General features: G+C 38.9%; 1 long non-coding RNA gene and 1 pseudogene across 1 annotated transcript in view; both read left to right on the forward strand.

Annotated features, from left to right (window-relative positions):
* The first annotated feature begins 6170 nt into the window (after positions 1-6170).
* Positions 6171-12822, forward strand: part of LOC140496853 (uncharacterized) — a 38528-nt gene continuing 31876 nt past the window's right edge. The window contains exon 1 of the long non-coding RNA XR_011964419.1: positions 6171-6885. This is a non-coding gene — a long non-coding RNA (uncharacterized lncRNA). The remainder of the gene's footprint in view (positions 6886-12822) is intronic.
* LOC140496848 (ceramide glucosyltransferase pseudogene) lies at positions 7205-9197 on the forward strand (annotated as a pseudogene).

A 12822-nucleotide genomic window follows, 5' to 3' on the forward strand; every position in this document is an offset into this window, starting at 1 on the left:
TTGGAAGGCAAGCAATTCAATATCGGCCAAATCTGTGTAGTTTTGCAAATGACTTCCATAATAGTCATGTTATATAAGACTAACTATATTTCCCTCCATCCTATCCTGCTTCCAATGACTTCTATTCTCTCTTTTGATCCTGTCCCTCCCTGTGAGTGTCGACCTCAAATTGTACCCTCTTCCCCATGCCCTCCCTTCCATCATCCCGCCCACCCTGTTTATCCCCTTGTCCCCCACCTTCCTGTATTGTAAGATAGGTTTTCATACCAAAATGAGTGTGCATTTTATTCCTTCCTTTAGTGGAATGTGATGAGAGTAAGCTTCATGTTTTTCTCTTGCCTCCCCTCTTTATCCCTCCACTAATGAGTCTTTTGCTTGCCTCTTTTATGAGAGATAATTTGCCCCATTCAATTTCTCCCTTTCTCCTCCCAATATTTCTCTCTCACTGCTTGATTTCATTTTTTTTTTAAGATATGATCCCATCCTCTTCAATTCACTCTGTCTCTATGTATGTGTGCATGTGTGCGTGTGTGTGTGTACTCCCACCCAGTACCCAGATACTGAAATGTTTCAAGAGTTACAAATATTGTCTTTCCATGTAGGAATGTAAACAGTTCAACTTTAGTAAGTCCCTTATGACTTCTCTTTGCTGTTTACCTTTTTATGCTTCTCTTCATTCTTGTGTTTGAAAGTCAAATTTTCTTTTCAACTCTGGTCTTTTCATCAAGAATCTTGAAAGTCCTCTATTTCATTGAAAGACCATTTTTTCTCCTGAAGTATTATACTCAGTTTTGCTGGGTAGTGATTCTTGGTTTTAGTCCTAATTCCTTTGACTTCTGGAATATCCTATTCCATGCCCTTCAATCCCTTAATGTAGAAGCTGCTAGATCTTGTGTTATCCTGATTGTATTTCCACAGTACTTGAATTGTTTCTTTCTAGCTGCTTGCAATATTTTCTCCTTGACCTGGGAATTCTGGAATTTGGCCACAATATTCCTAGGAGTTTCTCTTTTTGGATCTTTTTCAGGTGGTGATCGGTGGATTCTTTCAATATTTATTTTGCTTTCTGGTTCTAGAATATCAGGGCAGTTTTCTTTGATAATTTCATGAAAGATGATGTCTAGGCTCTTTTTTTGATCATGGCTTTCAGGTAGGCCCATAATTTTTAAATTGTCTCTCCTGAATCTATTTTCCAGGTCAGTTGTTTTTCCAATGAGATATTTCACATTATCTTCCATTTTTTCATTCTTTTGGTTTTGTTTTGTGATTTCTTGGTTTCTCATAAAGTCATTAGCCTCCATCTGTTCCATTCTAATTTTGAAAGAACTATTTTCTTCAGTGAGCTTTTGAATCTCCTTTTCCATTTGGCTAATTCTGCTTTTGAAAGCATTCTTCTCCTCATTGGCTTCTTGAACCTCCTTTGCCAATTGAGTTAGCCTATTTTTCAGGGTGTTATTTTCTTCCGCATTTTTTTGAGTCTCCTTTAGCAGGGTGCTGATTTGTTGTTCATACTTTGCTTGCAAGTCTTTTATTTCTCTTCCCAGTTTTTCCTCCACCTCTCTAACATGATTTTGAAAATTGTTTGGGCTCTTTATGACCTTTTCCCAGAACTGATCCCATTGAGTGGGCTGGGTTGTAGAAGCGCTGACTTCCGTGTCTTCCCCTGATGGTGAGCACCACTTTTCCTCATCAGAAGGGAGGGGAGGAGAAACCTGCTCACCAAGAAAGTAACCCTCAATAGTCTTGGTTTTTTTCCCTTTTCTGGGCATTTTCGCAGCCAGTGACTTGACCTCTGAATATTCTCCTCACAACCACCTTGCCTCCAGATCCTCCCAGCCAGAGCTTAGGGTCTGAGAATCAAATGCTGCTTCCTAGCCTCAGTGCTTTGGGCGGGGGCAGGGCTGCTATTCAGTGTGAGATTATGTTCAGGTGCTCAGGTGGGGGCAGGGCCGCCTCACGGGCTCAGTTCCCTCAGGGGGTTTATGCAGAGACCTTCAACAATGGATCCAGGCTCCTGCCTGCTTGGGGAGCCCCAGTCTGCTCCCGCCTCTGCTGTTGCCTTCTGAGGGGGCCTGAGTATGGGGGCACCCCACTCCCCTCTCGACCCACCAAAGAGACCTTCTCACCTACCCCCGTCACCTGTGGGTGGAGGGCCCTGTGAGGCCGCTGGAGATCCCATCCCTGAAGTCCGCTTGGATCTTCTCCTCTTGGTGCCGGGGCCGGGGCAGGGCTGGGCTGGGCTCCGCGTCCGCAGCGCGACGGACCTTTTGCGAGAGGTTTGCAGGTCCCTCTGGAACAGAAATCTTATCCGCTCCACTATTATGTGGCTTCTCCTGCTCCCGAATTTATTGGTGGCTCTTTACTACAGATATTTCATGGGCTGTGGGTTCGGAGCTAGCGTATTTGTGTGTTTCTACTCCGCCATCTTGGCTCCGCCCCCCCCCCCCCCCCCAGCATTTCTAATACAATGCAGAATAATAATGGTGATAATGGGCACATTTGCTTCACCCCTGATCTTATTGGGAGGGCTTATCCCCATTACAGATAATACTTGCTGATGGTTTTAGATAGATACTACTTATTATTTTATTTATTCCTATGCTTTCCAGAATTTTTAATTCGGAATGGGTATTGTATTTTGCCAAAAACCTTTTCTGAATTTATTGAGATAATCATATGATTTCTGTTGTTTTTGTTATTGATATGGTCAATTATACTGATGGTTTTCCTAATATTGAACCAGTTCAGGATTCCTGCTATAAATCCCACTTGATCATAGTGTATGATCTTTGTGATATATTGCTGTAATCTTCTTGCTAATATTAATTTATTTTAAAAATTTGCATTAATATTCATTAGGGAAATTGGTCTATAGTTTTCTTTGCTTTCAGTCTTCCTGGTTTAGGTATCAGGACCATATTTGTGTTATAAAAGGAATTTGGTAGAACTCCTTCTTTCACCTATTTTTCCAAATTAATTAATTAACTGGAATTAATTGTTCTTTCAATGTTTGGCAGAACTCACTTATGAATCCATCTGGCCCTGAGGTTTTTTCCTTAGGGAATTCATTGATGACTTGTTTGATTTCTTTTTCTAAGATTGGGTTATTTAAGCATTCTATTTCCTCTTTCATAAATCTGGGCAATTTATATTTTTGTAAATATTCATCCATTTCATTTAGATTGTTAGATTTATTGGCATTTAATTGGGCAAAATAATTCATAATAATTGCTTCAATTTCCTCTTCATTAGTGGTTAATTCAATTTTCTCATTTTTGAGTCTATTAATTTGGTTTTCTTCCTTTTTTTAAAAAATAAAATTATCCAGTGGTTTATCTATTTTAGTAGGATTTTTCATAAAACCAGCTCCTAGTTTTATTTATTAGTTCAATGGTTTTCTTATTTTCAAATTAATTTCTCCTTTGATTTTCAGGATTTCCAATTTGGTGTTTAATTGATGATTAAAAATTTTTTTCTATTCTTTTTTAATTGCATGCCCAATTCGTTAATCTTCTGTTTCTCTATTTTGCTGATATAAGCATTTAAAGATATAAATTTTCCCTAAGTACCACTTTGGCTGCATCCCATACATTTTAGTAGGTTCTCTCTTATTCTCTTTAGTGAAATTATTGTTTCTATGATTTGTTCTTTGACCTGCTCATTCTTTAGAATTAGATTATTTAATCTCCAATTAACTTTCATTCTACTTTCCATGACACTTTATAGAATGTAATTGCATTATGATATGAAAAGCATACATTTAATATTTCTGCTTTTCTGAATTTGGTTGTGAGATTTTTATGCCCTGATACATGGTTAATTTTTGTGTAGGTTCCATGCACTGCCAAGAAAAAGGGATATTCCTTTCTATTCATATTCAGTTTTCTCCAGAGGTCTAGCATATCTAACTTTTCTAAAATTTTATTCATCTCTGTAAGGTCATTTTAACTTTTTTTTTTGTTTGATTTATCTAGTTCTGAGAGGGGAAAACTGAGGTTCCACCCCCACTAGTATAATTTTACTTTCTATTTCCTCCAGTAACTCATTTAACTTCTTTAAAAATTTAGATGCCATACCATTTGATGAATATGTGTTTAGTATTGATATTACTTCACTGTCTATGATACCTTTAAGCAAGGTGTAGTTTCCTTGTTTATCTCTTTTAAGTAGATCTTTTTTGGCTTTTTCTTTGTCTGAGATTATGATTGCTGCCCCTGCTTTTTTTTTTTTAACTTTAGCTGAACCATAGTAGATTCTGCTCCAGCCTCTTCTTTTACTTTGCATGTCTTTCTGCTTCAAATGTGTTTCCTATAAACAACATATTGTTGGATTCTGGTTTTTAATCCACTCTGCTATCTGCTTCCATTTTATGGGTGAGTCCATCGCATTCACATTCATTACTAATAACTGTGCACTTCCCTCCATCCTATTTTTCCTCTCTTTATCCTCTCTCTCTCCTTTCATCCCATCCCTCCTCACCAGTGTTTTGCTTCTAACCAATGATTCCCCACTGCCCTCCCATCAGGTCCCCCCACCCAATTATTACTCTCCTCTCCTACTTCCCTAGAGCATAACATAAACTTCTATACTCAATTGAGTGTTTATTATTCCCTCTTTGAGTCAATTCTGATGATAATAAGGCTTAAGCAATGCCCACCACCCTCCATCTTTCTCTCCATTGTAATAGATCTTTCATGCCCCTTTGGTCTGGTAATGATTTATTCCCTGAGTCTTCTAATGAACTCCTGCTGAGTTCAAGAAATATTTGTAGAACAATACAGGGGTGTGTTTGCAAATGTTTAACAACTGATTTGGGGAAGGCATGAAGAATATATACACACGTTTAAGTTTAATCTGCATTATTAATACTTTTTAAAGTCTAGACAATCCATATAATAATAAAAGAAGTCTTAAAGAATAGCAATTGTCAATTTCTGGAAATGTAAATGCTCCAACAACCCAGTAAAATTATCTCAGTGGATGGGCTAAAGCAGGTGGAGGGTAACTGATAGACCTCAAACCTTTCAGTGAATTAGGGGGATGTCTACCCCAAGCATGTCAAGATTTACCCTGGTGTAATGTAATGGTGTAATGGGTGAATGAGAACAATTTGTTCCAATGGCCATGAGGGTGCTTGAAACAGGCTCTGTAGAGGGCTAAGAGCTTAGTCAGACATCGAAGATGCTGTTATCCACTATATTCTGGGCCATCACCAGTTGCCCTGACTTTTGTCTTACCCCTGGAGTTTGATGAGTCTGGAAGATAGAGCGAGGCTGGCTATTTTGTGCAATTCTGCCTCACTTAAATCCAATTCATGCACGTCAAGACATCACCCATTAATGTCATCAGTCTTCTTTGAAAAATGAAGGATGAACAACAGAAATGTTCATATTGGAAAATTAATAATGAAAACCAGTTAGAGCTGGCTCCAGCACACCCCTGGTTACAGATCAGCCACCACTACACATGCAACTAGCTAATGCTAACCACAGGATTATCCTCCCATAAGAAGTAGGATGATAAACTCTTTACTTGTTGCCAACTGGGGCATATGTCTCTTCCCAAGTCTGCCTCTGTTTCTCTTGGGCAAATTAGAAATCATAGATTTAGAGGTGGAGGGGACCTAAGAGACTCCTTCCCCTGTTTTTTTTTTCCAAATGAAAATGGAGGTTAAGCAATTTGCTCCATCTCTTACTAGCAAGTAGGAAGGGCCAAATTTGAACTCAAACCAACTTCAAAAGTGACATGTATAGGCTCTCTATGTCAATCTTTCAAAGAGCTCAAACGGCTTAAGTAAGAAAAGTGTAACTTCTCACCAGCCAAGGTCCCTAAACAAAGAACAACTTTCATGTTTACTCTCCAGTTGCTAGCTGTCATCATTTGTTTGAACTTAGGCCCGCTCTGCCCCTCACTGTTTGTTACCAAGAGATAAGTAGCAGATTTCTCAAATATGTGTGTCCTTGTCCTTGAGAACAAATGCAGTTTCACTGATTATTTTTAACCGATCTTTGCACATGGAACACAATGACCGTTCTTTCTCACCAAAGCACAGGTTCCTCCTGCAACTGACCATTATCTTTCACACCAGAAGAGAGATTGTTAGAACTGGGAAGGAATGTAGAGATTATCTACTCTGCCCCACCACAGTATTTTACAGATGAAGAAACTTCTGAAGAAGTTAAAGGACTTCTCCAAAGTACATGGTTCTGTCAAAAACCCTTATTAAGCTATGTACTTATGTACATATGTACATGTAACTGTGTAACAGACACTAGGGATACAAAGAAAGGCAAAACACTTTCCTTGCTCTCAAGAGCTGTCTAATGAGGGAGCCAACATGAAAACTGTACACACAAGATGCACACAGGATACATTGGAGGTAGAGTTAGAGTTTGAACCCACTGCCTCTGGACTCTGCAGTCAGGATTCCCACACAATTAGCCAATGCTCCTTGCTGACATTAACTAGGTATTTAACCATAACATAAGTAGATACCTGGCTGCTGTGGCTATTCACAACACCTTTGATTGGCGTGGTAATTTATAGTTTACCAGAAACTTTTACATACGTTCATATGGGATTCTCACAATAACCTTGTGAGATAAAGCAAGCATTATTACATATGATCAGCTGAGATAATGTGCATAAAATAATTTGCAAAATGTAAATCAGGAGTCCATAACCTTTCTTGCGGCATGACCCTCTGGCAGTCCGGGGACGCTCGCAGACTCCTCAGAATAAAAGAAAATGCACAGCGTTACGGAAGGAGGCCAGCTATCCCGAAATGCAGGGATCAAAACGTTTTTTCCAAAACCAAGTTTGGGGCCGCCCCGGGCTCTCAGCTGCTTTGGTTCAGTGCAGAAAGAGAGCCGAGCTGAATCCCAGGTAACGGGGACGGAGGGGGTGGAGGGAGGAGGGAGAGGGAGGAGGGAGAAGGAGGGGGGAGAAGAAGGAGGGAGAGGGAGGGGGGAGAGGGAGGAGGGAGAGGGAGGGGGGAGGAGGAGCAGGAGCCCAGGGCAGCCTCGAGAGGGGGCCGGGTGGGAACAGAAAGAGCCCGGCTCCCCCCGCCCGCCCCGCTCCCCTCTAGTCCCGGACCCAGCTCTATCCCCCGCCCCACTGCGTACACGCGAGTCGGGCTCAGGTTTGCGTGAGCCGCGGTCGGAGGCGGCCAAGGGAGAAGGGGAATGGCCCGGCCGTCCCGGTGATGGCAGGGTTGGACCTGGCCCAGAGGGGGATGGCCGTTTTGGGGTTGACCCTCCTCGTCGTGCTGTGGCTTATGCATTCCATGTGCATCATCTACACACTTCAGACAACCATGCAGCAAACTCCCTGGCTTTCCGCTTCTGCCACCTTTGGAAGGCGTGGATCCTAACTTAATCCACACTTTAGAAAGATTCTTTGGATAGGATTATCCCATCCTTTGTGTACCAGATCGCGATGATCCAGCTGCTTGGCGAACACCCAAAGGTGGATGCTAGATTGTTTGTTTATAGGGGGAAAGAAGGTTGGAACTAATCCTAAAATTAATAATTTAATGCCAGAATACTAAGCTGTGAAATATGACCTTATATGGCTTTGTGATAGTGAAATCAAAGGAATTCCAAACGTACTGAACGACATGGTTAATCGAATGACAGAAGAAGTGGGCTTTGTCCATGGTCTGTCCTGTGTTGCAGACAGGAAGGACTTTGCTGCTACATTAGGACATTTTGGAACTTTGGAATCCAAGGTCTAAAGTTACCGGGTTCAAATGTGTGACAGGAACGTTGTGTTTGATGAGGAAGGATGGAGTAGATCAAGCTGAAGAGCTTACAGCTTTTGCCTAAAGCATTGCTGAAGATTGTTTCAAGGGCCAAAGCTATAGCTGACCAAAGTGGGAGACTCAATGGTCACTCAAGTTGCAATAATTTGTGAACCAATTTCTGAATACTTTGTTGCCAATTTAATTATTGGATGGGCTGCTCACCATGTATTCCAATGGGATACCATGGTGTTTTTCTTGTGCCATTGCCTGGCCTGGTTTATATTTGACTATATTCCACTCAGGGGTGTTCGGGGTGGAGCTCTGTGCTTTTCAAAACTTGATTTTGCAATAGCTTGGTTCATTTGAGAATCTATGACCAACATTTTCCTTTCAGGATTGGGGACCCATGACAAACAGGTTTCTACAGATTATGCTGTGGAGACATGGGAGAGGAAATCTTTGACATATAACCACAACTTTGTGAAACTAAAAAGAAAAAAGGAGAGGTATTATAAGTTATATAAAGCATTTATGTAAATACTTTGGAAATCCACCATCAATAGTTTTATTATTTGTGTGTTTTGGTATCTGTTTTTAAATTTAATTTGCATGGCACTTGCATCTGTGAAAAAGAAAAAAAATACATGTGTTAAACTGGTACCTTGTTTTGTACAAATAGAGAATCAAGAGCATTGGTTCCAGGACCCTTAAAAAAAGAAAGGAGTGCAATATAATTGTTCTGCAGCAAACACTGACAGTATCCTTCAGCAAAGAAAGTTTCAGATTTGGCAATAGGATAGTCTGGTAAATTTATGGGATGAAATCATCTTTGTCCCACTGGTTAGCAAAGGACCAGATAGTAATTTTATGACCACATGGAGTGTCTAATATCATTGTACAATAGTTCAAAGTGAGGGACTAGTGGAGAAACTTTTTCATGTTTTATGACTACCTGTTGTAGTTGCTGCAGAGCCAAATATAAGTTGTATTAGGTAACTAGGTCTTGCAAAAACAAACAAGAAGAAACTTTAAAAAAAGAGCTGGGGGAGTCTGTTTTATGTATATGTGAGAGTTATTTTTTTATCTCACTACAATGAACATAAAGTGGACTGGGTTTTTATTTCAAGAATTCCTTTATTTACTGGAAAGTTTGACATGAGGGCACTTAAACTATGGAAAGTATTTGTGCTGTGCTCTTTCAGATTCTAGATAAAAATCACATACTTGAAAAGTAAGTGAATGAAAAGCACTTGAAAATTATTTTTTCCTTGAATAAGGCATTATGGTCAATTCAATTCTACATAAATTTAAGGAGCTCCTATTACCTGCAAGGTGTAGTCGTTTTTTAAAAACATTACTATTAATATGGAAATAATATAAGTGTTGTGGAGAGCATCACAACAGAATTGGGGTCCAGATTTAATTTAATAAACTATTCAACACATGTCTAAAATACACTTTACCATGTTTTATTATTTTAAATCATTGTCTTGAGTTTTTTTTTGTTGAAAATAATGATTTTTTAATGCAGTCACAAAAAAGTTTGCCAGATATTAGGTTAAGAATTCCAGTCTTCATTTTATATAAGTGTCAGCTACTGTGTTTATTATCAAGAGACTCGAGTAGGTTTGGGTGACTTGGCCCAAGATCACACAGCTGGATCTTGGAGAGATCTAGGCTAGGGGTTTGTTATTAGAAAAATATCTCCTCTCTGATTCATGTGGTAGGTAACTGGTGCCAAATACATATTTACCACAACACACAAATTATAGAAGTTCAAAACTAGGTTTTATTATTATGTTCAAGCATATGTTCAGGCCTCAGAGAAAACCTGAACTCCTATTAGGAGTCTCAGAAACCCTCTTAGAGGCAAAATGATGTAAGAGTGACAGAGAAATAATTCTTTTACATATTGCAGTCTTGTACCTTCTTCTTTGACCATCAAGGTTAAAGAGAAGATAGATGCATAATCTCATACTTCCTTTACTGTTGTAAAAGTTGAAGTCATAATTTCATATATCTCCTGAAGACATAAACCTCATCAAACTCCATATGTAAACTAAGGTTATAGATTAAATTACATTTTTGGAGAGTCACAAATAGGCTGATTGAGGAGGAGGATTTACATATCACCAAGGTTGTCAAGGACAAGTGAGATTCTTCCTTATCTAAGGAAAGCTCTAAGTAAATTTTCACATTCTGTGTGGTGGGTTTTGGCCAGGTGAAATTAATAGTAATTTACTAGTTAATAACAGACTTTTGGTTAATCAAAATTTACGGAAGGCATTACCCTAAGTCCCAAATAATGAAGGAAATTTAAAAAATTCCCAACGGATATTCTTAGTAACCTGGGGATCTATGAATTTTTTAAAAATAGCTAATTTCACTATAACTGGTTTCCTTTGTCATCTTGGATAATATTTAATATAAAATTTTGGAATAATCTCTTTGTTCTCTCTGAAGCAAACTCAGAGAGTGCCTCTTCCTATGTCAACAAAAGCTAGGGCTGACTTAACATTCCTTAAGAAACCTAAGACACTATCTTGAATATTGGGATGTTTTCCATATCTTAATATTTTGTGGACATATACTATGTTATGGCATGTTAATGGTAAAGAAAACAGGCATCTTGAGTGGTAATTGCTATTTGAAACTTTGTCAAACTGTTATCTTATTGTATTTATAACCCATGCAATTAAGAAATTCCTTTCTCACAGCAATAAGGAAAAGCCCACGGACTTCCGGACACTGCCGGATCAAATGGGAAGATTAGATTTGAGTAAGAAAGGCCTAATCAAATGGGAAGACCCAAGGGGAGCTCAAGGAGGCCCCCAGAGTCCAAACCCCATCAAATAAACTCCAATGACTGTCATTACTAGGATCAAATACAAAATGCTGCTTGGTGTCGAAAGTCCTTTATGACTTAGCCCCCTCCTACTTTCCAGTCTTTTTACACCTTACTCCAGTGACTCTGGCCTCCTGGCTGTTTCACTTACTAGACACTTCACCTCATGATTCTTGGCTTTTTCTCTCTCTATCTCCCACGCCTGGAATGCTCTCCCTCCTCTGTCCTACTGACCTTGGCTTCCTTTAAGTCCCACCTAAAATTCATTCCCCAGCTCCTCTTAATCCCAGTGCCTTTCCTCTGTTAGTTATTTCTGCTTGTCCTGCATATAACTGGCTTTGCAGTACATGTTTTTTACTGTTGCCTCTCCCATTAAATTGTAAACTCCTTGAAGGGAGGGAGTGTTTAGCATTAATGATTGATTGACTTCTAAGAGGACACCTTCCTACTTTTGAAGGAGGTGGATCTGGGAAAGCACGTGACCTACTTTGGGTAGAAGTAGCAGCCTGGCTTTCTGGAGTTCCTGTCCTTGATTTTGTTTCCTCTGCATTTTCTGTGAGCTTTACCTCTTTTCCAACTTCTGTATTCCTCCCACTTTTCCTCTGGGAAGCAGGACTTTGAAAGTACTTCTGGACCTACCTGCTGTTTTACCTTCTGCTTGGAGAAAGAGGTTACTTAGAGTCATCACTCCACACCCTGACTTACAAGAGGTGACAGACATCTTGATTTTACCCAGCTGCAGGAAATGAAGAACAACTTAAAGAACTCTGCCTGAAAAGGGAACAGACAGCTGGAGTCAGTACTCCTCAACTCCAGTCTCCCCATTTATTCTGGGTGGCAGCACATAGGAAATTCAGAAGGAAATTAAGAGTTCAGGGAGATCTGTCCAGTAACACAGTTAAGGCAAGAAGTGTGAAAGGGAAACTAGAGACAAATAGAAATCTCAGTCTTTCTTACTATTTCCAAGGTAGAAAGTTGAGAAAAAATATTTCACAAGGAGATAAATCAACAGTGAATTTCAAAAAGAAAGAAAAATGGATAGAGTTGAAAAAGGAGACCAAGGAGAAATTCTAGAAATTTTAAAAAGAGAAGTAAGAATTGCAAAAGAGAAATTTGAAACTCTCAGGGAAAAAAATAGATCTCTCAATGAAGAAAATAGGATTCTCAATATAGTATTCAAAAGGACATCGAGCAAAATAGATAAAATTGAGTCCGTCACAGAGGTTCTCTGTATAGAAGTAGAAGCTATGCAGCAGAAATTACTAGATTTTCAACTCAAACATAATAAGATGGTTTTGGATTTGGAACAAGCAATAAATTTAAAAGAAGAGACTAAGAATGTTCTTTGGGGGAAACTCACAAGCCTTAATGAAGAATTTGAAGACACAAGTAGCAGGGTAAAAGAAGTAGAAAAGAAGTTAAAAGAGATATCTGAGGAAACAGAGGCTTTGACAAAGCAAATAACAAATTTGGAACAGAGAAACAGAGAAAAGGACCAATATTTGGCAATACAAAAACAAAAGACAGCAGCTTACCAAACAGATCTAAATTACATACATGCCAAATTGATTAACTTTGATGATAAGATGCGCAGAAATAGCTTAAGAATCATAGGTCTTCCTGAAGAAGAGGTTGCATCAAAAACTTTGAACACCATGCTTTATGAAGTAATACAAGAATATTGCCCAGAACTTTTAATTGGAGACAAAAAAGTAATCAAAGAAACTCACAGATCACCACCAACCAAAAACCCAGTGCTCAATACTCCAAGGCATGTGATTGTTACATTTTACAATTTGAGTAATAAACAACAATTTCTGAAAGCATCCAGGAGAAAGATGTTTAAATATGGAGGAATGCCAATTTGTATAACAGAGGATTACTCTATAGAAACAAGAAATCAGAGGAGAGAATGGAATCATATATTCCAAAAAGCTAAGGAACTCGGGTTAAAACCCAGAGTGCTATATCCTTCAAAGTTGAGCCTAATCATCAATGAAGAAAATTTTATCTTCCATAATAAAGAAGCATTTGAAGAATTTTTGAAAGAAAATCCTGAAATGAGCAGAATATTTGACTTGAATTTATGAAAATAAAAGAAAAACAAGTTTAATAAGTACAAGCAAAATAGATTAAGGAATGAAATCGGTGCTTTTATTTATATGTTATTTCAGAAATTAAGAGGTAAAGAAGGATCATTTAAGGACAAGGGGTTTTGAATTAGGAAGAGCTA

Source organism: Notamacropus eugenii, chromosome 1 (assembly GCF_028372415.1).
Source record: "Notamacropus eugenii isolate mMacEug1 chromosome 1, mMacEug1.pri_v2, whole genome shotgun sequence".
Classification (NCBI taxonomy): domain Eukaryota; kingdom Metazoa; phylum Chordata; class Mammalia; order Diprotodontia; family Macropodidae; genus Notamacropus; species Notamacropus eugenii.